At 49.0% G+C, this 27,884-nt stretch overlaps 1 protein-coding gene across 3 annotated transcripts in view; it reads right to left on the bottom strand.

Annotated features, from left to right (window-relative positions):
- The window catches only part of LOC119965447 (synaptopodin), a 128,538-nt gene extending 101,415 nt beyond the window's left edge, over positions 1 to 27,123 (bottom strand). The window contains exon 1 of one of the 3 annotated variants that reach the window (XM_038796237.1): positions 27,109 to 27,123. The gene's annotated coding sequence lies outside the window, so the exon portion shown is untranslated. Of the gene's footprint in view, positions 1 to 19,926; positions 19,942 to 20,368; positions 20,533 to 27,108 lie in introns of those variants that run through there. The other 2 variants (XM_038796236.1, XM_038796239.1) reach the window with 2 other exon arrangements.
- Between the last annotated feature and the right edge of the window lie 761 nt (positions 27,124 to 27,884).

Genomic DNA, 27,884 nt, shown 5'->3' with positions numbered 1-27,884 from the left:
CTGAACTGGACTAGCCATATTAATAATGCGGCTACCAGGGCAGGTCAAAGGCTATGAATCCTATGGTGAATAACTCAGCTCCTGACCCCCGAAAGCCTGTCCAGTATCTACAAGACACAAGTCAGGAGTGTGATGGAATATTCCCCACTTGCCTGGATGAGTGCAGCTCCAACAACACTCAAGAAGCTCCATACCATCCAAGACAAAGCAGTTCACTTGATTGCCCCCTTCCACACATATTCAACCCTCCAGCACCGACGAACAGTGGCAGACTTGTGTACCATCTACAAGATGCCCTGCAGTAACTCGATAAGGTTCTTTCGGCAGCACCTTCCAAACCCAAGACCCCCACCATCTAGAGGGACAAGGGCAGCAGATACCTGGGAACCCCACCACCTGGAGGTTCCATCCAAGTCACTCACCACCCAGACTTGGAAATATATCACCGTTCCTTCACTGTCGCTGGGACAAAATCCTGATGCTCCCTCCCTAACAGCATGGTGGGTGTATCTACACCACAGGGACTGCAGCAGTTCAAGAATGCAGCTCACCACCACCTTCTGAAGGGCGTGCTAGGGATGAGCAGTCAATGCTGACCCAACCAGCGACACCCATGTCCCGTTCTAATGATTCACAACTCTCCGAGTGAAGGAATTTCTCCACATCCTGGTCCTAAAGCACTGACCCCTCACCCTGAGGCCATAGCCCCTAGTTTGTGCCTTTCTGCCTTGCGAAGATTGCCTCTTAGCATCTATCCTTCAAGCCCTCGAAGAATATGATACCTTTGAATAAGATCATTTCTCATTTTCTGATAGCTCAGAGAATATACCTCATTCAATAGCTGGACAGGGTAGATAGAGAGAAACTGTCCCCACTTGTTGAAGCATCAAGAACAAGAGGGCATAGGACCAGGAGGCCTAACAAAGGAGTCGACTCCTATATATAAAAGCACGTGTGAATCCCCAGTTAGTGTCCACACCCTGAAAATTCCCCTCCAAGCCACTCACCATCCTGACTTGGAAATATATCACCGTTCCTTCACTGTTGCCGGGTCACAATCCTCCCTAACAGCGTTATGGGTGTATCTACACCACATGGACTGCGATGGTTTAAGAAGGGACCGCAACCTTCTCATGGGCAATTAGGGATGGGCAATGAATGCTGACCTCGCCAGCGACGCCCACATCCCGTGATTGGAGGAAAAAATTAATAACTTCTCTGCGATTCAATAAGATCATGGCTGATATTCAACCTTAATCCACCGTCTCCTTATGTCATCTTGGTCATCAAAAATCTACTGACCTACGTCTTGAATATCTTCATTGGTTGACCATTCACTCCCCTCTGGACCATCGACAACAGTACCATTTGACACGGAGCCATATGAGGAGATTGTAGGATAGGTGATAAACTGCTTGGTTAGAGGTAGGTTCGAAGGAGACTCTTCAAGCAGGAGGGGAAGAGATGGAGAGGTTTAGAGGAGGAAATTCCAGAACTTACTGGACGAGTTAATGCATGGCCGGCCCCAGTCATGGAATGAGGTAACTCGGGGACTAGTTAGAAAACAGATTCCAAGCCGGTGCTGCAATGAGCAGGATTCTTTCAGAAGACCTTAAATTATTCAAGATGTATTTCATTGGAGTAAGAGAACACCAGATATATGCACAATAGAGCTTGGTTGCTTGTGTTGTTTTTCCGTATACGTCGTGCTGTGTTACTCGGAGCTACTGTACTTGGTCTCGGCCTTTGACCCTTCAGATGCTGAATTCTCCATGGGTAGTAGTGGTCACAGGGCAATCAAGCCCTTCTAGGAGATAGATGGCCAGACAATTGCGGGAACAAGCCAAGTGGAAAATCTAATTTGACATACACTCGGAAACACTCTTCACAAAGGACACCACGCTGTCCATGGCCTCCGCAGGAGATATGGATGCCATTTTGTTTAACTCTTCGATGATTACGTTCACCTTAGTTTTCCCGCACAGCAGTGTCCAGATGAATCTTCAATTTGTGGGAAGCTCCTGGACAAACCTGGGGGTTGGAAACCCAGATTCAGGGCATCACGGCACAGAAGGAGACCATCACGCCCGTGTGAGCTCTTTGAAAACCAATCCATGACTTTCGCCCCGTATCCTTGCAAATTATTCTCTTTCAGCGCAATCTCCTCCCATAACCCTTTCAGTTGGTGCAATCCAGACCATAACAACTCTCTGTGTGAAGACGTTCCACCACAATTCCCCTCTCATTTTCTAAAAATGTATTTAGAGTACCCATTCATTTTTTCCAATTAAGGGGCAATTTAGCACAGCCAATCCACCTACCCTGCACATCTTTGGGTTGTGGGGACGAAACCCACGCAGACCCGGGACGAATGTGTAAACTCCACACAGACAGTGACCCAGGGCCAGGATCAAACCTGGGACCTCGGCGCCATGAGGTAGCAGTGCTAACCACTGTGCCACCGTGCTGCCCTCCCTCTAATTTTTTGACAATTATTTTAAATCTATGGGGCGGAATTCTCCGACCCCCCCCCACCGGCCTCCTTTCCTCCGCGCCGACTCCTGTAGCCCTGCACCATTTGGCATCAGGGCCGGCGCCGGGAAGAAGTCCACTGCGCATGCGCTAGTTGGTGCCGGCCCAACTGCGCATGCGCAGATCCCACGGTGCTGGGTCCAGGCCGGGATCGGCAGCTGGAGCAGCGTAGGCCGCTCCAGCGCCGTCCTAGCCCCCTGTGGGCCGGAGAATTGGGTCTCGGAACAGGTGCCGACGCTGGAGTAAAACACTCCCGTTTTTACTCCGGCGTCGTCACTTAGTTGCCCGATGGGAGAATCCCGCCCAGGATCTCTGGTTGTCGGTGCAGCTGCCAGAGGAAATAATTTCTCCCTATCTTCTCTCTCAAAATAATAATAATTATACTAATACTCTTTATTATTGTCACATTAGCACTGCACTGAAGTTACTGTGAAAATCCCCTCGTCGCCACATTGAAATTAAATGAAAATTGCCTAATTGTCACAAGTAGGCTTCAATCCGGCACCTGTTCGGGTACACTGAGGGAGAATTCAGAATGCCCAAATTACCTAACAAGCACGCCTTTAGGGACTTGTGTGGGGAAACCGGAGCACCCGGAGGAAACCCACGCAGACACGGGGAGAACGCGCAGACTCCGCACAGACAGTGACCCAAGCAGTGAATCGAACTTGGGACTCTGCCGCTGTGAAGCAACAATGCTAACCACTGTGCCACCGTGCCACCTGAACCCTCCTAATTTAAATATTACTGTAAAGAGAGACAGGTTGCTGAAGATTTTGATTACAGTTGTCTTTCTCCATGACAATGCTTCGACCAATCAGAGTCGACTTGCCAGCCAATCAGCACCCCTTTCTCCTCTTGCATAAATTGTTTGAAATTTGGTATTCTTACATTTGTCCTAAAGAGTGCAAGATGGGGCAGCACGGTGGCGCAGTGGTTAGCACCGCTGACTCACGGCTCCGAGGTCCCAGGTTCAATCCTGGCCCCGGGTCAGTGTCCATGTGAAGTTTGCACATTCTCCCCGAGTTTGCGTGGGTCGCAGCCCCATGACCCAGAGATGAGCAGGGTAGATGGATTGGCCACGCTAAATTGCCCCTTAATTGGAAAAAATGAATTGAGTACTCTAAATTTATTTATTTTTTAAAAAAGAGTCCAAGATGAACAACATCAGCAAAGTGTCTCTATGTTCAGCCCTGTATTACCAAGCGATCCTCATAATTGTGAACACCTCTACTTGGTTTCCTCTGATCCCACTCGACGGAGAACAGGCCGAGCTTTTCCAAACCTTCCACATAATTGAGTTCCCTGAACCCTGGATTCATTCGGGTAAACTTCCTCTGTACCCGACCATCTCTCATCCAATAAGCAATCAGCCATTGTTAAAATCATGACGACACCCAATTGTTTAGACACAACTGCCCTAAAGGTAACCCATAACCACCAAAAATATATCTTATGCTTGCTAACCAAAGAGATTCAGGGATGTGGGATAAAGAAGGGTATATAGAGGCAGTAAGAAGTCTCACAACACCAGGTTAAAGCTCAACGGGTTTGTTTGAAATCACAAACTTTTGGAGCGCTGCTGCTTCATCAGGTTGTCGGCGGGACCCACCGCTTCGCCGGTAGTGTACCCAAGCCGGCGGGCTTGCCGATAGCATGGGGTGGCCACAACGGGAAACCCCATTGGCCGGCTGCGGGAATGGAGAATCCCGCTGCTGGCGGGGGCGCGTGTGCTAGAAAACAGGCCTGGCGGCACGTAGAACCCCGCCCTACATTAGGTAGCATTAACTACCTAACCACTGGTTGACATCCTACTCGGAGTTCTGCGTCGAGGATGGATATTAGCATTTGGCTTAGGGGGGCAGGGGAGTGGTACGTGCAGGTCTAATCCTTTCATCTGCTTCCTCGACAAGGCGACAATTGGATTGGATTGGATTTGTTTTATTGTCACGTGTACCAAGGTACAGTGAAAAGTATTGTTCTGCGTACAGTCTAGACAGATCATTGCATGCATCATGCATCTATAAAAATTGGTCAGAGTCAATGTGGACATGCCAAATTCCCTTAATTTCCTGAGGATGTATAGGTGCTGTGGTGCTTTCTTGATCGTAGCGTCGACGTGGGTGAACAGGGACAGATTGTTGGTAATGTGCACACCTTGGAATTTGAAGCTGTCAACCATCTCCACCTCGGCACCAGGGGTGTGTACGATACTTTGCTTCCTGAAGTCAATGACCAGCTCTTTAGTTTTGCTGACATTGAGGGAGAGATTGTCGTTACACCACTCCACTCAGTTCTCTATCTCCCTCCTGTACTCTGACTCGTCGTTGTTGGAGATCTGACCCACTCCAGTCGTGCCATCAGCAAACCTGCAGATGGAATTGGAGCCAAATTTTTACCATGCAGTCGTGTGTGTATCGGGAGTATAGTGGGGGCTATACTTGCAGCCTTGCCGGGACTGTACTCAGGGTGAACTTCGAAATGTAACGCACACATTGAGGTTATGGATATGTGTTCATGGTTGAGTGTGAAAGAACCAGATAGTCTTTTGTGTAAGTGAACTGGCACCTGAAGCTTGCCATCATTGCCGGGAAGTACTGTTTATTCTGCTCGACCAGAGTTTATGATAGAAGCATAACATCAAACATATCTTGGAACACCGCACAATTCTCCTCTCAGCAGTGTCCTGTTTCTGTCTGAGAATTATTTTGCTTATGCAAACTACTGATCCTGTGAACGTTAAGCAACCATTTACACTTAGACCATGATATGATAGCCTGTCCACAGACCTCCAACGTGATAGGAACTATTATTGTTTATAGTCTAGAACAGCGTCGCTGCATGCATTCGTGGTTCTCCTGGTAACGTATTTTCAGGATATTCAAATGAAGGTGATCTTTCATTTAATCTACTTCAGATATGATCCTCTGTTACCTCCCCCCCTCCTTCACCCCCCACTCCCCACCAAGGCTGGCAATGAGAGAATCAGCTTGCAGGATATGGTGAGATATCTGAAGCGGGACTTGAACCCACTGTCTTCTGAAGAGTGTCAGTATGTGAGTTTTTCCATTGCTGCTCAATTCCTTATCTGGCACTCAAATATATTCACCATCTAGATTAGGACAAGGACAGCAGACATATGGGAACAGCACAAAGTTCCTCTCCATGTTACATAGCATCCTGATTGGGACATATATCACCGTTCCTTCACTGTCCCTGGTGACGCCGGAGTGGTTCTTGCCACTCTGGTACGCTGGGACCCCCCGCCCCGCCGGGTAGGGGAGAATCCCGGCTGAGATGTCTGGTGCCAAATATTTCAGCAAACGTAATGCTTCGCAAGGATTCTGGCAGCTCAAGCTAGATTAAGAAAGTGCCAAGCACTGGGCGTTCAATACTGCGTTTGGCAGACATTGCTGTCATCGTATGCCCTTTTGCATAATCTCCGCATCAGAAATATTCCACAGAGAAATGAAACATATTATTGAAGGCATTCAGGGTGTGCAAGTGTATGTCGATGATGTCATAATTTGGGGTTCCACCCAAGAGGAACACAAAGACAGGTTAATTAGCATATTACAAAATATCAGAAGAAATGGGCTAAGACTCAAGAAGGCCGAATGTCAGTTTGGTGTAAAGGAAATAACGTTCCTAAGGGACAGATTATCTATTCAAGGAATAGAGCCTGATGATATGAAGATACAAGCCATTATAAATATGCCTCAACCTACAGATAAAAAGGGAGGACTGAGAGTACTGGTGCATGATCAACATCATTGCAAAGTTCATCCCAAATCTCTCAGCAAAAACAGCGGGCTGGATTCTCCGCCTCGCCCCGCCATATTTCTGCCCCGACCCGAGGCGGGATTCTCCGTTACGCCGGCCGGTCAATGGATTTTCCCATTGTGGGCCAGCCCCGCGCCGTCGGGAAATCCCCGGGCGCCGGCAAAATGGAGCATCCCGCCTGCGGAGAGTCCCGCCCCAGCATGTCTTCAACATATCCTGAAGAAAGTGAATGACTTCACTTGGACTGAGCAGCATGAACAAGAATGGATAAGACTAAAGAAAGCTCTCGTGACCACACCAGTATTAACATTTTTCCATCCGCCAAAAAATACCCAGACTTCAATAGATGGTCTAGGTGCAGCATTGCTACAACAGGAAAATGGCAGTGATTGGAAACCAGTAGCATATGCTTCAAGATCCATGACAGAATCTGAATGTCGTTATGCACAAATAGAAAAAGGGTGTCTGGGGCTACTGAATGATTTGGCGAAATTCCATAGCTATGGATATGGTCTACCTACGTTCATTGTCCAGACAGATCATAGACTGCCGGTTGCAATAATCAAGAAAAATCTCAATGAGATGTCTCCCTGTATTCAACGTCTGATGATGAAACTTCAGAGATATGACTTTGAATGAATCTGTACACCTGGCAAGCATATTGTGGTAGCGGATGTGTTGTCTAGAGCTACAACAGCACAAGATGGCAGCTCCACTGGAGAGAACCTGCAGGTTCATGTCGATATGATTACAGAAACATTACCTGCGTCGGATGCAAAGTCAAACCTGATTGTTGAAGAAACAGAGGAGGATAAAGTATTACAAATGAATGAAAATCGCTTATTGTCACGAGTAGGCTTCAATGAAGTTACTGTGAAAAGCCCCTAGTCGCCACGTTCCGGCGCCTGTTCGGGGAGGCTGTTATGGGAATTGAACCGTGCTGCTGGCCTGCCTTGGTCTGCTTTCAAAGCCAGCGATTTAGCCCAGTGTGCTAAACAGCTCCTATAATAATAATCACTTATTGTCACAAGTAGTCTTCAATAAAGTTACTGTGAAAAGCCCCTAGTCACCACATTCCGGCGCCTGTTCAGGGAGGTCGGTATGGGAATTGAACCCGCGCTGCTGCCTTGTTCTGCATTACAAGCCAGCTGTTTAGCCCATTGTGCTAAACCAGCCCCTATGGTGATACACAATCTCAACGACGGGTGGTCGAAAGGTTCATGTTCTGAATGTCATCACATACGATCGGAGCTCAGTGTCGCAGATGGTTTGTTACTGAGGAAAGAGAGAACCATAATTCCACAGTCTCTGCACAAAGAGTTGCTACAAAACATTCATGAGGATCACCTTGGAAACGAGTAATGCAAACAAAGAGCCTAAGATACTGTATATTGGCTGGGAATAAACAAAGGCATACAAAACATGGTGGAAAAGTGTGCCATTTGGCAACGATATCAATATCGACAAGCAAAGGAACCGATGAAAATAGGTGAAATTGGGTCAGTTCCTTGGCAAAAGGAACCTACAAAGGAATCTTCCTGTGATAACTGAGCAAGGACAGGTTTTAAGGAGGTATAGCCGAGCACTCCTAAAAGTGAAACAAGCTGTTGCTGAACAGCAAAGCGAAGATGTATATGAAAGTTTCCATTCATTGAAACTGACTCAAGCAGTGAACGAGTCAAATGTCAACGTACAGAATGATGTTCAGAAGAATGAGACAATCATAGTAGATTTACCTACAGAAGTTCAGAACTATCACACAGATTCATCAGTTTTACCAAAGTTGAGACGATCAACGAGACACAGAAAGAAACTGGAATGGTTGGATCTGTGAATGGACAATATAACTGTACATAATTTAAAATACATTGTTATGCATATCCTATATAATATTTACTGAAATCATGTATTATATATTTTCTTCAAAATCTCAAGGAAAGGGGATGTATTGATATGCATTAACAAGTGTATGTGTAAATAAGTATAGCCTCCGACCAGTAGGTGTCAGGCAAGTAGTAGCACATGACACTGTAACCTGGAGGGAGTCTTGAGGAGAAGCCATCGTGGTTAGTTGGGTTTGTATTAGTTCCAGTTTGTTAGCATTAGTTTCCCACCCAGTTTATTATACAATACTGAAATGAACTAATCTAGAAAATTAACTAGTGGGCAGCACGGTAGTATAGTGGTTAGCACAATCGCTTCACAGCTCCAGGGTTCCAGGTTCGATTCCCGGCTTGGGTCACTGTCTGTGCGGAGTCTGCACGTTCTCCCCGTGTGTGCGTGGGTTTCCTCCGGATGCTCCGGTTTCCTCCCACAGTCCAAAGATGTGCAGGCTAGGTGAATTGGCTACGCTAAATTGCCCTGAGTGTCCAAAATTGCCCTTAGTGTTGGGGGGGGGGGGGAGGGGGGGTTATTGGGTTATGGGGATAGGGTGGAGGTGTGGGCTTGGGTAGGGTGCTCTTTCCAAGAGCCGGTGCAGACTCGATGGGCCAAATGGCCTCCTTCTGCACTGTAAATTCTATGATTCTATGATATGATTCTAGAACTAGATATTCTTTAGTACGCTAACTCAGTAATTGTCTCTGTACAAGAACATAAACACCCAGGTCAAAATCCTGGAACCCTCTCCCTAACAGCACTGTGGGTGTACCTACACCACATCGACTGCAACAGTTTGCGAAGGCAGCCTGCCACCACCTTCTCAGGGCAATTAAGAATGGCCTGTGAATGAACAAATAATAGTATACAACCTTTTGGGTGAGAGGTGAAACAGTTGCCACCTCAGTAAAGGTGACACCGACTAAACGCCAGAGAGTGAGGGATAGGGAGAAAGTGAGCTGGTGCGTTCTAGAACCAAGTCCACATGGAAGCAACTAATTGCGTTCTCTCCCCTACAGTTCGAGAGAGGCAGATCGACATAAATGTCGAGGCTGGGGTTCAGTTGTAAATTTCCAAACTGGGATTAATGGATTTTTGTGGGGCAATGGTTATGGATCCAATGTGGGGAGGTGGAGTTAAGATACAGATTAGCCATGGTCAAATTGAATGGTGGGACACGTTCAAAGGGCTGAATGGCCTCCTCCTATTATGTTCTGAGGTGGAGATCATTCTCCCTCTTAACAAATCCACCAACCAATATGGCCAAGGGCATTCAGTATGTTTCTAATTCACCCATTAGAATAACATTGTTCAGTTATTCGTGACACGTGAGACAACCTATTCCTTATGTCATGTTACGATGAAATAAGCTTGGGTAAACATGTTGAGAGGGATTCTCTGATCCTAAGGCTAAGTGTTGACGCCGTCGTAAATGCCGTCGCGTTTCTCGACGGCGTCAACATGGCCTTTAACGTGGGATTCAATGGTGTTCAACGCGGCGCCGGTGCTAGCCCCTCACCGGTAGTGGAATTGGTGCAGGTGTGGCACCGATTTTTCTGACGTGAAAGTCAACACTTGACTCAGAAACGGAGAATCCGGCTCCTCATCTGTGCCTGGAGATTTAACCACTTTTCAGCCCGTTAAAACCATTCATACTGCCTCCCACTCAATGTTAATTTCATCACAGTCCCTCTCCCTGATATCTATCATGGACACAGATGCAAAGTACCCTGACGCACCATGGCCTAGGGGTACAGGGGCTGGCACGGAACAAAAGAGGCCCGCAGCCCGAGAGTCCGGCCTGCCGATCGGTAGGCCCCGATTGCGGGCCAGGCCACAGCGAAGCCCCCCCCCCGGGGTCGGAACCCCCTCCCCTCCCACCAGGCCACCCCCGGATGCATGAATGCCAAGGTCCTGCCGGGTAAGACCACACGTGGATGTCGCCGGCGGGACTCGGATTTTTTTGCGCGGCCATCACAGGCGGAGAATCACCGGGGCGGGGGGGGGGGTCTGCAGTGCACCGACTGCGCCAGTGCCAATTGCGGTGATTCTCGCCTCTCCAAAGAATCGGCAGACCGGCATTGGGGCGGCATTGCGCGTTTCGCGCCCGTCGCGTTGATTCTTCAGCTCGTCCTGGGCTGAGAGAATCCCATCCGTTGTTTGTTCATTCAATTGGACTAAGCATATGGGAACATTTATAGATAGGTAGAAAGCTTGAAGATTCCTTCATTCAGTGAAGTCATTAAATCCATGCGTAATGAGAAGAAGTAGTGCGATCAATATTCCACTTCTCTTACATATCCTAAAATGGTTTACGAATAATAGGTAAAATGTTATCAATAATGATCTTTCTGGACACACCAAATAAACTGAAAAAGCATTTATATCAAGGGTAAAAGGGTGATTAGGGAAAGAGTTGGGCTCACGTGCAATAACTGCTGGCCCAGCCAGCGACACAAACATCCCATGAACGAATAAAAAGAAAAATTAGGGACAAATGTGACAATCTGCGTATGGAGGCAGACGACATAGTTGAGGTTTTAAATTGGTACTTTGCATCTGCGCCCACGATAGATATCAGGGAGAGGGACTGTGATGAAATTAATATTGAGTGGGAGGCGGTATGAATGGTTTTAACGGGCTGAAAAGTGGTTAAATCCCCAGGTGCAGATGAGGAGCCGGATTCTCCGTTTCGGAGTCAAGTGTTGACTTTCGCGTCAGAAAAATCCGATTCCTGCACCGATTCCACTACCGGTGAGGGGCTAGCACCGGCGCCGCGTGGAACACCATCGAATCCCACGTTAAAGTTGCGGGGATTGGCGGGTCCATGATGAACATTCGCAGGGCTGGCAATTTGCAGCCGCTCTTAAAAAATACCCCCCCCACCGAGAAGATGGGACAGGTTGTGCTGGAGCGGCCATACGGCTGGGGCCAGAGGGCACTCAGGGGTGTGCCCCGGGGGGGTCACCTATAAGACCCAGGGTACCAGGTTTAAAGCGGCCTGTCAGCAGCATGCGCAGCTGCATGGCTGCCTTGCCAGCTGCGGCAATGGTGTTGCGTAGGCATCCACCCCGACCGCACAGCCCACCTCCTGGCCAGCCCCCACCGTTCTCTCTGGCACTGGCAGAAGCCCTCCGCCCAGCAGCAACAGAGGAAACCGGAGCACCCGTAGGAAACCTACTCAGACACGGGCAGAATCTGCACAGATAGTGGTCCAAGCCGGGAACAGAACCCAGGTCTCTCGCGCTGTGAAGCAACAGTGCTAACCACTCCAAAGGTGCCGTCCACTGTCAAGGAGCTTTACTCTGTATCTAACCCCGTGCTGTACCTGTCCCGGGAGTGTTTGATGGGGACAGTGTAGAGGGAGCTTTACTCTGTATCTAACCCCGTGCTGTACCTGTCCTGGGAGTGTTTGATGGAGACAGTGTAGAGGGAGCTTTACTCTGTATCTAACCCTGTGCTGTACCTATCCTGGGAGTGTTTGATGGGGACAGTGTAGAGGGAGCTTTACTCTGTATCTAACCCCGTGCTGTACCTGTCCTGGGAGTGTTTGATGGAGACAGTGTAGAGGGAGCTTTACTCTGTATCTAACCCCGTGCTGTACCTGTCCTGGGAGTGTTTGATGGGGACAGTGTAGAGGGAGCTTTACTCTGTATCTAACCCTGTGCTGTACCTGTCCTGAGAGTGTTTGATGGGGACAGTGCAGACGGCGTTTTACTCTGTATCTAACCCTGTGCTGTACCTGTCCTGGGAGTGTTTGATGGCGACAGTGTAGCAGGAGCTTTACTCTGTATCTAACCCCGTGCTGTACCTGTCCTGGGAGTGTTTGATGGGGACAGTGTAGAGGGAGCTTTACTCTGTATCTAACCCCGCGCTGTACCTGTCCTGGGAGTGTTTGATGGAGACAGTGTAGAGGGAGCTTTACTCTGTATCTAACCCTGTGCTGCACCTGTCCTGAGAGTGTTTGATGGGGACAGTGCAGACGGCGTTTTACTCTGTATCTAACCCCGTGCTGTACCTGTCCTGGGAGTGTTTGATGGCGACAGTGTAGCAGGAGCTTTACTCTGTATCTAACCCCGTGCTGTACCTGTCCTGGGAGTGTTTGATGGGGACGATGTAGAGGGAGCTTTACTCTGTATCTCACCCCATGCTGTACCTGTCCTGGGAGTGTTTGATGGGGACAGTGTAGACAGAGCTTTACTCTGTATCTAACCCTGTGCTGTACCAGTCCTGAGAGTGTTTGATGGGGACAGTGTCGAGGGAGCTTTACTCTGGATCTAAACCTGTGCTGTACCTGCCCTGGGAATGTTTGATAGGGACAACGTAGAGGGGATTTTACACTGTATCTAACCCCGGTATGTATCTGTCCTGGGAGTGTTTGATGGGGACAGTGTAGAGGGAGCTTTACTCTGTATCTAATCCCGGGCTGTACCTGTCCTGGGAGTGTTTGATGGGGCAGTGTAGAGGGAGCTTTACTCTGTATCTAACCCCGTGCTGTACCCGTCCTGGGAGTGTTCGATGGGGACAGTGTAGAGGGAGCTTTACTCTGTACCTAACCCCGTGCTGTACCAGTCCTGGGAGTGTTTGATGGGGACAGTGTAGAGGGAGCTTTACTCTGTATCTAACCCCGTGCTGTACCTGTCCTGGGAGTGTTGATGGGGACAGTGTAGAGGGAGCTTTACTCTGTATCTAACCCCGTGCTGTACCTGTCCTGGGAGTGTTTGATGGGGACAGTGTAGAGGGAGCTTTACTCTGTATCTAACCCCCGTGCTGTACCTGTCCTGGGAGTGTTTGATGGGGACAGTGTAGAGGGAGCTTTACTCTGTATCTAACCCCGTGCTAAACCTGTCCTGGGAGTGTTTGATGGGGACAGTGTAGAGGGAGCTTTACTCTGTATCTGACCCCGTGCTGTACCTGTCCTGGGAGTGTTTGATGGGGACAGTGTAGAGGGAGCTTTACTCTGTATCTAATCCCGTGCTGTACTTGTCCTGGGAGTGTTTAATGGGGACAGTGTTGCCAATTCGCACCGGAAATGCCAATAATGTTGCTCTTTTTAACTGGATACTGAGTTATTAATGATGATATTGCTTTCCAGAGTTGCCAGGTATCAAACGATACCACCACAAGGCTTTACCGGATATCGATCAAAGAAGTTAGTTCAAGTTCAGTGATAGTTTATTTACACACAAGAATTACTTTGACATGCAACATAAAACACTACAAGCTAAATTACACCTAACGCTACAACAACCTGTACTTAACTTCAGACACCCGGCTTAATGCAGAGGAACAAGGTCTGTGTTCGGATCTTGCGTGGTTGGGTCTGGGGAAGTGACTTTGTTTCTGTTGGGCTCGGCCGTCTGGTAGCGATCGTTGGTCTTGAACTTGTCTTCTGGTCGTGGTGCTGCACTTGATTTTAGGCGTAGGCCGGGCCAGAGGAGTGCCGGGGCCAAGAGAGACTGAACACATGGCTGTGTCTCTCTTTATCCTTCTGGGGTTTCGCGCTCTTTCGCGCGGCCCTTAGCTTTGGACCCAATAATTCACAGGCTTCGATTACTGCCTTTGATTTTGGCCAATAAAGGGGCGGGTGCCTTGATGGCTGGGCGTGTCCTGAGTGGTCATTGATCTTGGCTGTTTGGGCTCCCTGAGCAAAGGGAGTGGCACCGATGAGTCTGTTTCTGTATCTGTTACCTGAGTACAGGTCTTTTGTTCTGGGGAATTGGGCCATTAGAATGCAAAGTAGCTGGGGAATTCGATAGCGTCTAGTTATCTGAGTTGCCAATATACATAATCTCTAAGCGTCTGAGTCCTGGGTTGACCATATTTCCCATGGTCCTTTGCAGGTGGCCTTATTACCCGGGATCCTTTGTAAGTGGCCATCCCAAAGGGCTACAACAGTGTAGAGGGAGCTTTACTCTGTATCTAACCCCGTGCTGTACCTGTCCTGGGAGTGTTTGATGGGGACAGTGTAGAGGGAGCTTTACTCTGTATCTAACCCCATGCTGGACCTATTCTGGGAGAGTGTGATGGGGACAGTGTAGAGGGAGCTTTACTCTGTATCTAACCCCATGCTGTACCTGCCCTGGGAATGTTTGATGGGGACAGTGTAGAGGGAGCTTTACTCTGTATCTAACCCCGTGCTGTACCTGTCCTGAGAGTGTTTGATGGGGACAGCGTAGAGGGAGCTTTACTCTGTATCTAACCCCGTGCTGTACCTGCCCTGGGAGTGCAGTCAAGCAGAATAGAAAATGGAATGAAATGGCCACTCCTGGCTGCAGTAGATGTTTATAACCTGGCAAATTAAACTGTTTCTGCAGAGCTGGTTAAATGAATGGACCACAGCCTAGAGTATCAATCAGCGTCTTTCATCCACCCTGCGTTCCACAGAAAGCAGACCCCTGCCTCATTTTCAGTGAGGAGAGGCTATGGAAAACTATCCTTTTATTTTGAAATATATGTTCAAGCTGATCTTACCCAGTCTGGAATCTGATCTCCCAGTATTCCTTTGAGTGGTAATGTACACAGTTCCACAACGTCTAATTCTAAAGCTATTTTTGTTCGCAAAATTGCTCTTCCAGATGCCTGAATCTGGCATTAACACATTCAGTGCCAGAGTTTCAGGCAATAGGGGTCCAATCTGACCTTTCCACCAGTGCAGTCTTGGACATACAGTGCTTTTCTTAAAATATAAATTAACAGGGCAGCACGGTGGCGCAGTGGGTTAGCCCTGCAGCCTCACGGCGCCAAGGTCCCAGGTTTGATCCCGACTCTGGGTCACTGTCCATGTGCAGTTTGCACATTCTCCCCGTGTCTGCATGGGCTTCATCCCCACAACCCAAAGATGTGCAGGTTAGGTGGATTGACCACGCTAAATTGCCCCTTAATTGGAAAAAAAAGAATTGGGTACTTTAAATTTAAAAAGCCCCAAGAGGACAAGACCTTCATGTGTTTCTGAGAATTATAGAATTTACAGCACAGATGGAGGCCATTTGGCCCATCGTTCATGTTGGTGCTAGCCCTTTGACCAAGGACATCATCTTGAATCCTGGTCAACAACCCGAGCTCACGGATCTGAAATCATTGACAGAATATTTCAGGGGGAGGGGAGGTGATATTTTTTCATGCAGGGAACTGTCAAGATCCGGAATGTTCTGCATGAAAAGATGGCAGAAGCTTACTCCATAAATAGTTTTCAAAGGGAGTTGGACAGATATTTGAGAATAAGGCTAACAGCGGGGATGTGAAATGGAACATGGCTGCTCCATCAGAGAGAGGTAAGAAGAGGAACGATGGACTGATGGCCTCCTTCGTGCTGAAAGTGTCTATTTCCTTCCTTTTGCTTTTAATGAGCTTACTTTTAAAAACTTATCCCAATACCTGCTGGAAGGTGTTCCTGCCATCTGTTTCCAAGATGCCTTCTGGCAATGTTCTAATAACTCTCCATGTACAAAATATATTTCTTCTAACTTCTAATCGTGTCCGTGCCTGCACATTAATTGTTCACTAACCGATGGGAAGAACTACTTTACTCTCAAAAACTTTTTGTAGGTCTGTTCCAGTTTGCTTCTGGCTCATCTGCCGCTTTCCGCTCTCAGTAAACTTTAGCGAATCCAAACCTCCTGTCTCGCAGTGTCCTGCTGGTCGATGACCCCTCTCTTTGTTGACCCACATTGGCTTCCGGTCAAGCAACATCTGGTCTTGAAAATTTGCATCCTTGTTTCCAGGTCCTCCATGACCTCGCCTTTCCCTCTCTCTGTAATCTCCTCCAGGCCCACACCTTTCTCGGGTTCCTGCGCTGCTCCAGTACCAGTCCCTTGCCCATTCCCGATTTCCATCATCCACATCGGGTGGCTATGCCATTGGCCGTCCAAGCCCCGAGCTTGGGAGCTCCCTCGCTAAACCTCTCCTTTGATCCCTTGAGCTCACCTTCCTCTTTCGAAATGTTCCTCAAACTCCTTCTTTGACCAAGTATTCGATCATCATTTCTAATATCTCCTCCTGAGGTTCACTGGTGACACTTACTTGATAATCACTCATTCGCAGTAACTTCATTACAGTGTTAATGTAAGCCTACTTGTGCCATTAATAAAGATTATTATTATTAAGCACCTTGGGACATTTTACTACATTAAAGGTCCTGGATTCGCCCCCATCCAAATTTGTCCAAACTTTGATTGTACAAAGACTGGACCATCTTTTACCCGTTTGCTTTGGGTGGGGTAATTGACACCAGGATTCCAAGGATGACCAACTTGATGAACCTCAGCAGGCTGTTCAACTGTGAGAGGCGGAGTCTCGTTGCCTGGTCCGAATACAGTCTCGTTGGCTGTACAGCTGTTTGGGACATGCCAAGGGTGTGAAAGACATGATGGAAATCTTTCTTCCTTTCTTTGAATTTTATCGTAAAAGAATTCTGATCACTGGTGGATGGGTCAGCAGTGCTGTCGAACAGCCTCAGCCCCCTGTCACTGCAGCCCCGGTCATGTGATCACGTGGACAGGTGTTGGTCAAGAGGTCAGGTGATCTTGTGGCCAGATGGCCAATTTGCAACCCTGCAATTTGAGTTGATAACCTAGACCACCGGCCCCAGGACCAAGGGAGCTCTGCAAGATTTGGAGGTTGATTATTCTTTCATGGAATATGGGCATAGCTTTCGGACCAGCATCTGCTACCCATCCCTAATTGCCCGTAAACCGAGTGGCTTGCCAGGCCATTTCAGAGGGGCAGTTAACATAGAACATAGAACAGTACAGCACAGAACAGGCCCTTCGGCCCTCGATGTTGTGCCTAGCAATGATCACCCTACTCAAGCCAACGTATCCGTTAAGAGTGGGTCAGGCATCCCATGTAGGCCAGACCAGGTAAGGATGGCAGATTTAGAACATAGAACATAGAACATAGAACAGTACAGCACAGAACAGGCCCTTCGGCCCTCGATGTTGTGCCGAGCAATGATCACCCTACTCAAACCCACGTATCCACCCTATACCCATAACCCAACAACCCCCCCCCCCCCAACCTTACTTTTAAGGACACTACGGGCAATTTAGCATGGCCAATCCACCTAACCCGCACATCTTTGGACTGTGGGAGGAAACCGGAGCACCCGGAGGAAACCCACGCACACACGGGGAGGACGTGCAGACTCCGCACAGACAGTGACCCAGCCGGGAACCGAACCTGGGACCCTGGAGCTGTGAAGCATTTATGCTAACCACCATGCTACCGTGCTGCCCCTCTCCCTAAAGAGGCCAGTTAGGCTTTTACAGCAACTAATGATATTTTCGTAGCCACTATCATTCAAGCTAGTTTCCAATCCTAGAATTTATGAATTGAATTCAAATTCCATCAGCTTCCATGGTGGGATTTGAACTCATGTGCCCAGAGCATTAGCCTGAGTCTCCTGATTACTATTCCAATGGCACCACCGTCTCCCCCAAGTGAAACATTCAGCCAAGGCCCCATGTCCCTGTTCACATTTTCAAACGGGGAGCTGGACTGCTTCCAGTCTGGAGTGCAAATTGCATCGCAAAACGTTAACGTACAGGTTACTCTTGTGACCCCCTGGACTGGGTCTGACTGTCTGAGTGGGGATTGAGGAGGAATTTCCAGAAATTTCTTTAGCCCGGGCCATCACAGCAGGCTCAATGGACCAATTGGCTTTTACACATCCAATGTTTCCTGACATGCAAAGACCAGGGGGAGATGGTCGGTCCTACCTTCATCCCTCAGCCACCATCAGCAGCCAAACAGGTCGCGCACCTCATGGGAACCTGTTGTGCAACAACGGCTGCCGCATGCGCCTGCTCAAATTCTGTCAGGACAACCTGATCACGCTGCTTGTTCCTGAGTCGCAGGTGAAGGACCCACACAACCGAACCCACTCTTTATTAACCAAAGCAAAGTGTTGACACTGAAACAGCTGAAATCCTGGGAGCTCTCCAGATCCCTGTTTCTTCATGAACACTGAAATACTAACAAGGATATAGATGTTTCATCGCAGCATTGCCTACATGTGTACAAAGTACCCCACAAATTTTGACAGCATTCTTTTCCTGAGCAGGACCAGGTCTGAAATGGTAATAGGATTCACCACCCCCTCAAAGGGTATACACTCGTGCTATTAGTCCAGCTGGCATCTGCGTTACTATAAGATGCCCACAACACGGTCGTAACCCTTGAGGGTGTGGTGTGGTGGAGTAAATAAATACTCCATCCTCATGATCCTCTTATGATGGACTGCGCAGTAGCACAGTGGTTAGCACTGTTGTTTCACAGCTCCAGGGTCGCATGTTCGATTCCCGGCTTGGGTCACTGCCTGTGGGGAGTCTGCACGTTCTCCCCGTGTCTGCGTGGGTTTCCTCCGGGAGCTCCGGTTTCCCCCCCACAACTCCCGAAAGACGTGCAGGTTAGGAGGCTTGGCCGTACTAAATTGGCCTTAGTGTCCAAAAAAGGTGAGGTGGGGGTTACTGGGTTACGGGAATAGGATGGAGGCGTGGGCTTGGATAGTATGCTCTTTCCAAGGGCCGGTGCAGACTCGATGGGCCAAATGGCCTCCTTCTGCACTGTAAATTCTATGATTCTATGATAAATGCGCAATTCTGACTGGGACTCAGATCCAGGAATACATCTTAAAATGACCCGCACAGCAAATGTCAGAGGGAGACTCACCACGATAAAGTCCCACAGGCACAGACAAGGGCCCAATAGGGAAACAAATATCTTCACCAATCGGGCAGCAGCGGTTCAAGAATGCGGCTCACTAATTTCCCTTCTCAAGGGAAATTAGGGATTGGCAATAGATGGCAGCCTTGCCTGCAGCCCAACATCGAATTTAAGAAAAATCACTTGCTAATACCCCCATGATCTCCAACGTTCTGAGGCAAACTCTCAGCCCAGAGCAGTAATGGTTAATTAATCATTGAGGTAGGTCCTGATCCTGGGGGTGTTTGTCTGTATTAAGGGCTCAAGGCTCGATCATCAGGGCCGCCATTCTCTCATGTTTCCCATCCACCTCAGGGGCTGGAAGTGTTGGCGGGAGCTCAGGTGTGCGGGTGTGTTTTACACGGATGAGGGTGTTTTATTTTAAGGCACCAAACCCTCCAATGTTCTGATTTCTTCCAAACTAGACAGGTTCGAACGCAATCTCCGGGTAAGGACAACAAAGGCTGCGCTTTGTACAGCGAAGATGTCCCAGGCGTGGGTTTGCCTGGTTTTGGCTCCCTGCATTGGGCAGATGCGACACAACATGCCTATGCAGCCACCTCGATGAATCATTAGAGTTTACCTTTGCAGATGCTGCCAGCTGATTGACTCGGTACCGCTCTGCAGAATCTATATTGAAACCTGGTCCCGAGCAGTAGAGCTGTTTCACAATGTTTTTCTATATATACACACACACACATGTATTTATATATATATAAATAATGAAGAACAGGAGCAGTCTTTAATTCATCATTGCTTCCTCAGTAACTATTTATGTGTTAACCTAATTGCAGTGCAGGAAGCAATTTCAGACATTCATTTAAAATGCCCACCCACCAATATTCGGTGCCGCAGGACAGGAGGAGGCCATTCAGCCCCCAGAACCTGTTCCGCCGTTCAACGATACCGGCTGCAACTTAACTCCATTATTGATCTACCTCCGCGCCATGGACTTTTCCCGGCAAATACCCTATCAGCCCCAGTTTACAATTTTCCGATTCGCCCCCCCCCCCCCTCGCCCCCCCTCACCTCGACAGACTCCGAGGGCGACCCTTACTCGGTTTCCGCCGCGATTAGCGAACAGAAGCATTTTCGGTTCCGCTCAATTGTCAGTTCTGTAATTGCCTTTTCCTGTTCAGAAGCTGACTATCCTACCAGGAGAAAATTACCTGGGGAGAGGGGGAAGGAGGGGGGAGGCTGACGAACAAAGTCTCGCTCCCACACACTAACGATCTTCGCCCCCTCTCCAACTACGACCCCCTGTGTGCCCCTATGGGTCACTGCCGTTTGCCAATTCCCCTCATTTGCTTTCAACTGCAGGCTCCACCTCACCTATTTTCCATTTCTTTGCCACGCTTTAATTTTCACTGTTCCACCAATGTCTCTCACCAGCCCCTTTTACTATCTTCGCAAGGGGTGGGGGTGGGGGGGGGGGGGGAAGGGGTGGAAAAAAAGTCTTGCACATCCTTACCTGTGGGCTGAAGGGGCTTGTGGCTGTGCTGACCAGAGCTCGGTGAGCGAGAGAGAGAAAGAGAGAGAGGGGGGAGAGAGAATAACGTCTCACCCCCTCCTGTCAGAATTAAGATATCTTATTCACAATGCTCTCTACCTCACTGCGCTGTGGTTTCACTTACAGGCAGGGAGGAGACAGACTGGGGAGGGAGGGAGGGAGGGAGGTGGATTTAAAACTCTGCTGAAACACTATTTCTTTTGTTGACCCACATAAGCTGGACTCAAACTGAAGGAAAGAGACTAAACTAGTTACAGCTGCTGCGGAATTGCCACCACGTTGTTGCGATTTGATTTCCTGCACACATTTACTCATTGAAAAAGTGCCTCAGACCTCCTTGGAGGTCAGATTACAAGGTTTTAGAATTGACATCATTACAGGAGGGGGAAACCAGTGAAAACACGTTTTGATATTACTCATCGTGCTGTGGCTTGGCACAGCTTACTTTAACAAGCTTTTTCACTATCTCTTTCAACTGGTGAAGGAGTGATATTTCTACTTATTGCAAGAAAGTGGGCAGATTGAAACTTTCATTTGGAATAAATTAATTTAAAAAATCACATTTCCCCCCCGCCGTTTTATTTTGTTGGTCACCTCAAGGGGCGATGGATGAATCAATGGGGATATGTGGCCAGTTAAAGTAGTTGCCAATCCCTCCCGGATTAATCCCTTGGACAACGCTCCGAACAAGGACCTCAGAGAGAAGTCTTGGCACCATTGAAAATGAGTGTGAGGTTTAGTTTCGACAGTGAAGGATCATCCGCAAAACCATTTCCTTCTTTAATCTTTCACGGGGTGTGGGCGTCGCTGGATGGACCAGCGTTTATTTTCCCCCCATACGGAATTGCCCTCGGACTGAATGGTTGGTACGGACATGTTGGAGGGGAATCAAGAGTCAACCACATCGCTGTGGGTCTGGAGTCACATGTAGGCCAGGACGGGTAAGGACGGCAGATTTCCCTCCCCTAAAGGACATGAGTGAATCAGGAGAGGTTTTATGACAATGGCCTGGGAGACCCCTCAGGTGCCTGGTTCACGTTTGTGCGGATCAGTATTAAATGATGCAATGGCGAGGTCTTCCAGGCACTGCCGATAGTTCCCGGGCCTTGGGAAAATCTGGCCCTGATATATTGAAGTGAGCCTGACTGCTCACTTGAATTTGTAAATCAGGATCACGCCCAGTGAGGGCGAGATCCTCATCGCGATGTCTTATGAGATCTCACTCGATCTCCCGACACATTCCAAGCATCACACATCTCTCGAGAGGCCGCTCATGAGATTTAATGGCCTTGTTGCGTCACCGGGTCGGGGGCGACAAGGCCGTTCGATCAGGCCCAGAGAGTCATAGAGTTTTTACAGCCCGGAAAGAGGCCCTTCAGCCCATTGTGTCTGTGTGCGTGGGTTTCCGGGTGCTCTGGTTTCCTCCCACAGTCCAAAGATGTGCGGGTTAGGTGGATTGGCCATGCTAAATTGCCCGTAGTGTCCTAAAAAGTAAGGTTAAGGGGGGGGTTGTTGGGTTACGGGTATAGGGTGGATACGTGGGTTTGAGTAGGGTGATCATGGCTCGGCACAACATTGAGGGCCGAAGGGCTTGTTCTGTGCTGTACTGTTCTATGTTCTATGTATGTTCTATGTTCTAAAACCTGATGCCGTGGAAGATACTAGGAGGGGACGGCCCAAAGCTCAGCTTAAAGAAGTATGTTTTAAGGAGTATCTTAGGCAGGAAAGAAAATAGAGAGGTAGAGAGGTTTGGAGAGAGAATTGCAGAGTTGATGAGTTTGGCAGCTGAGGGCATGGCTGTCAATGGAAGAGCGATTAAACTCTGGGATGCTCATGTTTGAGAGGAGCACAGCGATCGTGGAGGTGGAAGAGATTTTGGAGGTAGAGAGAGGCGAGATCACGGAGGGATTTCAAGATGATGTTGAGAATTTTAACATTGAGCTGTTGCTTTATCGGTCGGTCCTTGAGCGCGGGGCTTTGCTAGATGAATGGGACTTGGTGCAAGTTAGGAATGGAGCAGATGGGTATTGGATGAGATCAGGTTGCACAGTAGCGCAGTGGTTAGCACTGTTGCTTCACAGCTCCAGGGTCCCAAGTTCTATTGCTGGCTTGGGTCACTGTCTGCGCAGGGTCTGCACGTTCTCCCTGTGTCTGTGTGGGTTTCCTCCGGCTCACCCACAGGTTGTCAGCCAACCGACCTTCAAAGCCGGTTCCTAAGATGCACTCAGTGCTGACGAGTCTGTTTCTCCTCTCCGCAACACAAAACCTGGGAACACAATGTCCTGACAAGCAGGCTGCTTTAGCTTGAGTCCTCTGCTTCAAGACACATTCCCAATGTTGGTCCACAGACCAAAACTAATAAAATAAAAGACATGGGAACAAAGGAAATAAACAGGTAGGATTCTTACAGTGTGAGAAAATGTCACCAATACCTCTGTGGCCGTCACTTCACATTGTTGATGGCCAATAAGCATTTAAAAACTATTCTTGGGCCACATAAGGATATTCGTTCATTGGCAGCTAGCAAACTTCTACGATGATCTTCAATATTATTTGCACATTCCTATGAGATCAAACGTCGTCAAGCAGAGAGCCAACGGCAAGGTAGCACAGTGGTTAGCATTGTTGCTTCACGGCGCCAGGGTCCCAGGTTTGATTCCCCGCTGGGTCACTGTCTGTGTGGAATCTGCACGTTCTCCCTGTGTCTGCGAGGGTTTCCTCCGGGAGCTCCGGTTTCCTCCCACAAGTCCCGAAAGACGTGCACGTTAGGTGAATTGGACATTCTGAATTATCCCTCCGTGTACCCGAACAGGCGCCAGAATGTGGCGACTAGGGGCTTTTCACAGTAACTTCATTGCAGTGTTAATGTAAGCCGACTTGAACATAGAACATAGAACATTACGGCGCAGTACAGGCCCCTCGGTCCTCGATGTTGTGCCGACCTGTGAAACCCCCCTAAAGCCCATCTACACTATTCCTTTATCGTCCATATGTCTATCCAATGACCATTCAAATGCGTTTAGTGTTGGCGAGTCCACTACTGTTGCAGGCAGGGCATTCCACGCCCTTACTACTCACTGAGTAAAGAACCTACCTCTGACATCTGTCCTATCTCTATCTCCCCTCAATTTAAAGCAATGTCCCCTCGTGCTAGACATCACCATCCGAGGAAAAAGGCTTTCACTGTCCACCCTATCTAATCCTCTGATCATCTTGACACTAATAAAGATTATTATTATTAGGTTCATGGAGGGTAGGCAGCCAAGCGTGCATTGGAATAGTCAGAAATAGATGGGATAAAGTTTGGAAAATCTGTGCAGAACACCTTACTTCCACCTGAGAGTGTAGCACTGGGCAGTGCATCTGCCTACAACACTGCAGATTTCCCTCAGCAATGGGGTCCTATCTCATCGTCACAGCTGACCCCAATCCAATCTTCACTTGTGAAGACATGCACCCATTTTCAGCAGGTGATTTGCTGGTGGAGGACAGATATCCTGCCTTCCCTTGCTGCGGGCGAGCTCCGTGTACCAGCGGCAGTCATTCAGTGAGATCCGCGAATGATGTGTCGAGCTGGGATCAAGTCCAGCATCCGCACTTAGACTGCTGTGTCTTTTGGCGGAAGTCCCAAATGGAGGAGTTTTTCCTATTTTTAATCAAGTTAAACATCTAATTTAGTCTTCTGCATGAGCAGGGCTGGTAAATTGGCTGAGAAATCCTGACTCAAAGCTCTGATTTATTGACGATTCTTGACACAATTCTTTCAACCAGGTTTTTGCTCCCAAGGCCTGATTAGAGGCCCCTAGAGGTATAGGTCTTAATGAGATGCCTGCTCCACATTCCCACACAGTGCAGTTGCCTGTCCAGGATGTTGAAACAAAAATATTCTATAAGCAAGGTTCTATTTTCTTTCTCTATCCTAATTAACTCGTTCCACTGAGCTATTTCCTCCTCTACATTTTCCATTTTGAGCCAATATCGGTTGACGTGGGTGTAATTTCTACCACAATTTGGACCTGTTTTTTTCCTCAGTCTCGCAGTGGTTGTGGGGTCAAGTCCAAATCCAGCGAGTTGGACTCGTAGTCACAGCCGACAGGCGCAAAGCCAGCGCTGCAGGAGTGCCGCATTGTCAGAGGTACGGACGTCTTTTGGATGAGATGCTAAACCCAGGCCCCGGCTGCCCTCTTAGGTGGGTGTAAAAGATCACAGGGCCAGCACGTGCGGAGGTTCTCCAAGGAGTCCTGGATTGATATGACACTAGGGAAGGTGGACCTCAATTCACGTGGAGGGACAGGAGAATCTGGCATTGTTCTCCTCAGAGCGGAGGAGGTCAGGGAAAGATTCGATGGAGGGTTTTATTTCGAGTAAACAAGACAAAACAGTTCCCTACGGCAACAAGGGTTGGCTCCACAGGAGACAGATTTGAGGCAATTCCGGTGGCAAATGAAGTTTGCTTCTTAATGCTGCGCGTTCTTGTGACCTGACCTACGTGAAAGGCTGATTCGATAGCAACTTTCGAAAGAGAATCGGAAATATTTGAATAGAAGAGTTTGCAGTGTTACGGGGAAGAGCAGGAGTCGTGGAACTAACTGGATAGAGCTCCCGTCTGGGCCATGTGGCATAATCGCGATGGGCCAAATGGCCTCCTTCTGCGCTGTGTGAATACATCCTCAACACGTGTAAGGCAGTTTGTCGAACGTGGTGTTGCGGGAGGAGATTGCAGCTCAGGTGCAACAATTACCTTGAAGAAAATGATTAAAAGAACAGGAAAAGAAGACGGACACGGGATAGGAGCCAATAACAGAGGTGGAGCTAGAACCGCCTTCGAAGGGCAGGATGGCCTCCTTCTGAGCTGGAAACTGTAAAAGTTTCTGAGCAACACTTCTATTCCTTAACTGCTCTCTGTGAAGAAGCAGGCGGAGAAGTTGAGCACATAGACTGTACGCATGGTAGGTTATATTCAGAAATTGTGAGCCTTTACTTGCGGAGACAGCAGCGGGACTGGGGTTAATTTGCTTGACTACAATCCTCCGTCAGAAGCACCAAGAACAAGGGAAGCATCTGTGTCGAGCCTGAACAAAATCAGAAACTCCTGGCAGATGAGATGCAGAGCTTCCTCTTCCTGCTTGAACTGTCAGATTCGCAAATTAAATCCATCTGACTAATCGGAGGCCTGGTCAGATTCAACACAGAGCACTGAATTAACCTCGGGTTTGATACAATTGACATCAAACTGTGGCCACACTATCCAGCGGCTTGTCCTCCTTACATTATGAACAAAGTAAATGTTGATAAGTCTATCATTCTGCAATCGTCATCCTGGGACAGCCATTTCCAGTAAAATAAATAGTTTGCATTTCTAAAGCACCTTCGGTAACCTCAGCACTTTCCGATCCATCAATGGCTTTTGAAATGTTGGAAGATTTCAAAATCTTGAAATTTGTACACAGCAGGATCGCAAAAGCGGCAATGATGTAATGGCCGGTTCTAGAGGTGAGGCACTCTCAATTATGACGTGAAAGTTAGGTCAGTAATCAAAGGCTTTAATAAGCAGTGAACAATGGCAGCATCCAAGAGAAGCATGCTCGCAAAATGGAGTCTCATCTTAAATACTGTTTCCCAGGGGGCGTAGCCAGAGGCGGAGTCCCCCAGGGTTCCAAGCCTCTTAAAGGGGCAATACCAAGCCTCTTAAAGGGGCAAGGTATTCCGATCATCACAAGAGGGGATGGATAACTATTGGGCCAGGAGACAGGGAGAACTCTCCTACTCTTCTTCAACATGGATCTCTCAGATCCGCACAGGCATGGGGCGGAACTCTCCGCTCCCACGCGGCATCGGGAAGGCTGTCGTTAACTCGGCCGAGTTTCACGACGGCCTCGGAGGCTGCTCCTTGCACCCTATTCACCCCCCCCCCAGGGGGCTAGGAGCGGCGCTCCGTAGATCTCGGCCGCCGGGCATGACGAGACAGCGGCGCCGTCGTGACGTCAGCCGCGCATGCGCAGGTTGGCCGGCTCCAACCCGCGCATGCGCGGCTGACGTCACGACGGCTGCCAGCTCCGACCCGCGCATGCGCGGTTGCCGTCTTCCCCTCCGCTGCCCCGCAAGACGTGGCGGCTTGATCTTGTGGAGCGGCGGAGGGGAAAGAGTGCGTCTCTTGGAGACGCCGGCCCGACGATCGGTGGGCACCGATCGCGGGCCAGTCCTCTCCTGAGCATGGCGTGGTGCTCAATCCCCTCTCCGCCCCCCACAAGCCACAAACAAAACTTTGGTGCCATGTTCACGACGGCAGCAACCAGGTATGGTTGCCGCCGTCGTGAACCAGTTGGGAACGTAAGGCTGCTCGGCTCATCCGGGCCGGAGAATCGCCAATCGTCATGAAAAACGGCGAGCGGCGATTCATCCGAGCGGGGGGTGGGAGAATCGCGGGGGGTGCCAGGGCGGCGTGTCATGAGTTGCCCGGCCCTCCTGCGATTCTCCCACCCGGCGTGGGGAGCGGAGAATCGCGCCCATAGTCTTCGTTAAACATCTCATTTGAAAGATACGGTTCTGCCAATAGTGCAGCACCCCCTCAGTACGGCACCCTGGGGTGTCGGATTTATGCTATTCAGTGGGACTTGAACCCACTACCTCTCTGACTCCGAGGTAAGAGTGTCACTCGAACTTATGTGTTTGAAGCAGGAATAGGCCACGGTGTCACTCACACAGCCACAAGCTGACATCTCTTCAGCGTCCATGTACATCCGATTCAAACAGTTAGTTCAAATGCGCCAATCTCCATTTCTTCACTCCTCAGCGAATCACGGTCCAGTTACTCCCCCCTCCTGTCACTTTGTCGTAACCCTTGAAGGTGTGGTGGAGAAAATAAATCCTCCATCATCATGATCCTCTTATGATGGGCGGCACGGTGGTTAGCACTGTTGCTTCACAGCTCCAGGGTCCCGGGTTCGATTCCCGGCTTGGGTCACTGTCTGTGACACAGACATGTGAACACGGACACATATTCAGACACACGAACATGCGTGCACACACACATTGACACACTGTCTGTGCGGAGTCTGCACGTTCTCCCCGTGTCTGCGTGGGTTTCCTCCGGGTGCAGCGGTTTCCTTCCACAAGTCCCGAAAGACGTGCTTGTTAGGTGAATTGGATGTTCTGAATTCTCCCTCCGTGTACCCAAACAGGCGCCAGAATGTGGCGACGAGGGGCTTTTCACAGTAACTTCACTGCAGTGTTAATGTAAGCCGACTTGTGACAATAATTATTATGATTACTATATATCTCTCAGCCTCCATTATTAATAAATCCGCATTATCTCGTGATGCTGGCCTTTTGTTTTACTGCACAATCCGACAGACTATTAAAGTAAGACAGGTGACAACGCAGGCTAACCCTGTGCCTGCCGGATATCCACGCCTGTCCAGCGGGTTTCCCTGGACACTGACCGCCAGGCAGCACTCCCGGCTGAACTTCTCCTCCT

Source organism: Scyliorhinus canicula, chromosome 4 (genome assembly GCF_902713615.1).
Source record: "Scyliorhinus canicula chromosome 4, sScyCan1.1, whole genome shotgun sequence".
Lineage (NCBI taxonomy): Eukaryota > Metazoa > Chordata > Chondrichthyes > Carcharhiniformes > Scyliorhinidae > Scyliorhinus > Scyliorhinus canicula.
The sequence above is the reverse complement of the archived record's forward strand: the minus strand, read 5'-3'. Positions and strand labels throughout refer to the sequence as shown.